The 4,981-nt window shown below is 38.1% G+C and overlaps 1 long non-coding RNA gene across 1 annotated transcript; it reads right to left on the bottom strand.

The window, feature by feature from the left end:
- Positions 1-3,053: 3,053 nt before the first annotated feature.
- Positions 3,054-3,771, bottom strand: LOC149265566 (uncharacterized). The gene is made up of 4 exons (XR_016251763.1): positions 3,584-3,771; positions 3,432-3,493; positions 3,312-3,355; positions 3,054-3,258 (listed from the first exon to the last, which is right to left on the bottom strand). It is a non-coding gene; the product is annotated as an uncharacterized LOC149265566 (long non-coding RNA).
- Between the last annotated feature and the right edge of the window lie 1,210 nt (positions 3,772-4,981).

Here is a 4,981-nt window from a genome sequence, read left to right on the forward strand (position 1 = left end):
TTGGTAGGTGATGTCTCCTATCAAATCGTCAACGATTGCCACAACCAAATACTTTTACATGTAACAAATTTTCAAACACTTATTTTCTATGTGTTTCTGCAAATCCTTACTAACCATGAACTAAAAGTTAAACCTACCTTTTACAAAGCTTTGGAGTACTTTCACTTTACCTATCAACATTGATATGTTTTCTCATCCATAATTACATGCTTCTTCTAAAAAAAAATGTTTATAAAAACTCACGATGCCAATATTCATGACGAATAATGTCACAAAATAAAGAAAAACCCTTGACTTATATGTTAGCCATGAAGAGCATTACCGATTCAATGGGGACAGCTCTAGAGAGAGGTTTGACCCATAGATCTTTTCACCTAGAAGGAGTGGGAAGGTTTCTACTTTCTATCGGTTATACCACCATCTTTCTCATTAGGCCGTGGGAACAAGGAGGAAGGGGATCATGGTGTTTCAGCGTTGTTGAATGGGAACCTTTTTCTCTCATTGGGCCTTGTGGTTACCTTGTTCTAGTTGTGCTTGTTAGGCCGAGAATACAACCTTCTTTTTGGTTCAATTTCCTCACCATATGATGTATACCACTTTATGAATGAATCTTAGTTGATACTACAATATACCTTATCAGGACGGCATGAAACAACCTTAACCTTACCCTTACCTTGATTAGAACCTATTGCTTCACATTCCCATAAAAATTATCATAAAAATTATAAAAAAAAATGATGGCATTCACAATGTCTACAACCATACAAGATTTCAAAATAAAAAAACCTAATATCATGAGTATCACTTCATTTCCTATATTTTTCTTCACCATAATTGTCGCATTTATGTAAACCATTTTCCAGAACTTTTATTACCTTCCATAACTTTATGTATATATATATATATATATATATACAAATGAAAATTAAAAAATCCCTCACTCTTCTCCATCACTACCACCACATTCACTTACAATTGTTATCCAACCCTCTTCATAATAAATCCTTAATATGATATCCATATTAATATTTGAAAATGAAAATTAAAAAATCCCTCACTCTTCTCCATCACTACCACCACATTCACTTAACATTGTTATCCAAACCTCTTCATAATAGGTCCTTTCTTTTTACGAATGCACAATAGTTGTATAATTTTGCGGAGAAACACACTTGAATATTTCGTAAAATATTTATACTTTTATATAAGTTATATTAAAATTTATATAAAAATATATTTACAAATAGTTTTCTGATATAGGGCGGTGAATTCTTCTGACCAAAATAAGGATAAGAATTTCGAATCTGAAATATTTTTTAAATTTAATAGATTCAACCATTTCAATATTATTTAAATTATTTTAACAAATTATGAGATTTCTTGTAATATTTTTATTAGAAAAATCAATCCATAAAAAGCAATTATCTAGCATATTCCATTTCAACTTACGTTAAACTTTTACTTTTACCACCCGGCCCGGCCTCCGATAAGAAGAATGAGGATGTAACACCCCTTGTGAAAAGTAAATGCTAGTAACTAGTGAAGTAAATATGGAACAAAGACTTTATTTAAATATGTGTAATTCTGTTGTTAATGTTATGTTAATAAAAAGACAGATTGTATTGGTACCATTCTGAATTGAGTTATGATTAATCATGGTTAAGTAACTGAGGAATCAGTTACCCTAACTACCTGGAGGTAGTTGAGACCCCAGAGGAAAAAGGGGAAAAAATGCCAAGTCTGGTTAGGATCAGATGGCAGAAAGAAATGCTATGCTGGTGAGGATCAGATAGCAGAAGTGGAAAAAGGAAAAACTTTCCTGTGCACGCTACGTCTGGTTAGGATCAGATAGCGTTGACTGGCAAAGACCAGTGTTATTGCGGTCGAGTAGGACTTGCAAGTGCTTGGGGGTGGAAGCTCAGCAAAGACTTCCTACGGACGGGTGGATTGACAAGCATCATAAAGAGGTTTGGCACAGAAGCAGGTATGGCTTCTTTCTTATGCAACTATTAAAGGATTAAATGTTTATTTTGGTTTTGTGAATAGAACAGTGAAATAAGTGAAGTATTGACTGCTTTTATTATAAGACAGTGAAGTATTGACTGCTTTTATTATAAGTCAGTGTCGAGAAAATAGAAATGATATGCTCTGTGCATTATAAACAATATATACAGCCTTAGGAAAACATGTATAGTTTACTGTGTAAATGATAATAAAACCACCGAGTCAAGTGTACTATTGACCCGAACAAGAACCTGAGAAAAGAACTTAAGAATCTACAAGGGAAATATTACCGGAGACTGCGGTTACAGTACTCCTCAAAACCCTAGTAAATACCCCGAAGGGTTATGGTTACAGTGTCTATAACTTATTCAGAAAACAGAACCGAAAACAGAACCCTGTGTTTATGAAATAGAAAAGAGGAAACGCAACCAAGTATGAAAGATAAGCCGGCATATAGATACATGTATATATACAACTATTCCGCAAATGTAACGAAACCTACAGCCGTTCCTTGTAACTTGAATAGGGTAAAACCCCGGCAATAAATTGTGAACACAGAACTAAGTTTAAAGGCTCGCGTTCAAGCGAGAGAACAGAACATTGAAATCTTTGTTGCATATGTTACGGTAAACCATGTACTATTATCACAGAACTTTACTCATAAGCAACCGGACCATAAATATTATAAAGATTGCAGAGGAAATGCATTTCGACGATATCTTATACAGTTGAACACGCATTCACAGAAAACGGTACTGCATGTTATGTAAAGCATTTTATTTCTTCTTAACGAAAAAACAGAAGGTGAATATAAACTAGAACGCCGCGGTGAGGGGAAGACTGTGACTGTAAGTCCAAAACCCCGGCGGTTCTTCACATTGATATGCTGCTTAGTGAAACCCCTCGGCCGAGCCGTAGCTTACGCCAGGCTGGTCGAGGCACCAAGCCGGCAACCATAACTAAAGTTACATTCCTAAACATTAAGAAAATACATGCACAGTGCCTTGACGGAATACATACAGCTACTCACACCGGCACGAAGCTATCCATGATATCGAAACGACAAAGAACAAGTATATTTATCCATGCAAAAGAAACTGAGTATAAATATATCATTGTGCACTTGAATACACAAATGTTCCACAGTTAAACTAGGCAGGAACGCCTTGAAGTTCAAAAACAGAGTTAACAATTAGATTTACAGCTGGGTTCAGAAGAACCAGTCAAGTCTTACGAAAATAGAACAATAACGACACCAAAATGTGCATACATGAACTGATACTTCTCGGCCTCAATAGCAAAAGAGAACCCGAGCTTGAACAGAGAGGAATTTGGGACATTCCCGTAATCCCTGCCAAGGGAATCATATCTTAGCTAATTCTTAAAACAAACCCTCATGCGAATAGAACCAGTGTTCAAACCCTTACTGGTGTTGGGTAGCCGACGAACGAAGGAAACCCCTTGCTCCAGAGGCATGGGCGGTGACCATCTGCATACCCATGAATACACATTAGCACAAACCCTGGCAGAACCGAAATGTAAACCGTGAACACAAGCTCTGGAAGGAATAATTCATTACCTGCGAAATCGAGACCTGGTATAATCAACGCCATCAATGATGAAGTATGCAGGGCCTGGAAGCCATGGTTGCATGCCAGTGAACCTCGCCTGACAGAGAAAGTTAAACAGCGATGGAAGGATGCAGAGCTGCAGCTACAACGCTGCATAATGAAATGGAGGACTAAAGCCGCGAAACAAGCACTAGCATATAAGTAAGCCAGCCCAATTACCGACTCGTGGCACAGTTGGAGCCGTGGATCTGCGGTGAGCCCTCTGCATCGTCCGATAACCGGTGACCTCGGGATAGGTTTTGGCGCAGAGGCAACAAGTCCAAGGCCACAGTACAAGCACATGGCCGCATGACAACCGACCGTCGATCTAGCCAGGTGGGCTTCATCAACGCTACCATGCGGACTAAGGTCAGAGCCGGACTTGCCAGCACATCCGGTAGATTTATTGGAATATGGAAAGTGTAGTTGCCGTAGATCAAACATCAAATAATTGCCATCTGTGATACCGGGTATCACATCATGTAATTGTATATCGAAAACCATGTCATTAGCCCGTGAAACATTATGAGCGGCAATCAACAGTTGACAAAAACAAATATATATATTGTGTTAACGCATGTGCATTGACATGTAACATAGCATCATGATTCTTTATAGTTGAGTTGTGATTTCGTATGCAGGTTAAGTAAAAGTCAAAGTCCATGTATTTAACATGTTAAGTAAAGGTTGTAATATATGTAAGAGTAGTCAATATTAAAAAAAAAATTGTTTACTGTAGTTTTACTTGTGGGTACGTGACAAATTGGTATCAGAGCCCAAGGTTTACAACTCTGTGGCCTTTGGGAAAATTTTAAGATTACAGCAATATGTTTATAAACAGTATTATGATAACAGTTCAGCAATACAACAAGACAATTAACTCTGTTTAATGAGATGTTCAGTAGCAGGTAGCAGCAGAATGAGAAGAGGACACAGTGCTCCTTCTGGGAATCCAGAACCCCCGGACAACACGGAACAACCTCAAGGGAATTCTGAGTTCTGGGTACAACTGGGAGCAGCAGGACGCACTACTGATTCAACGCTATTGAGGACCTTGCAAGAGTTAAAGGAGGAAATGGCTCAGTTGCGTGCAGATAACGCAAGATTGAATGTTGAACAAGAGAGGATCCTGAAAAGCTTATCTGATAAACAGCATCAACAGCAGTCACATCCGAGGCCGGAACAAGCACACATAACAGATGAACAAAGCTATCATACTGAACAGGAGGAAGCAGAGGACAGAGGAGAGAAGTCTGTCAATGCTTCTGAATATTAGACTCCCAAAAGACCCCGGATGGAGTTACACGGAGAGTTTAGAAAGATTAAACCACCTCATTTTGATGGAGAATCTGAAGAAGCTGCAGAAG

This window comes from Pinus tabuliformis, chromosome 6, assembly GCF_031772625.1.
Source record: "Pinus tabuliformis cultivar Carrire ecotype Pingquan chromosome 6, CPIR1, whole genome shotgun sequence".
Lineage (NCBI taxonomy): Eukaryota > Viridiplantae > Streptophyta > Pinopsida > Pinales > Pinaceae > Pinus > Pinus tabuliformis.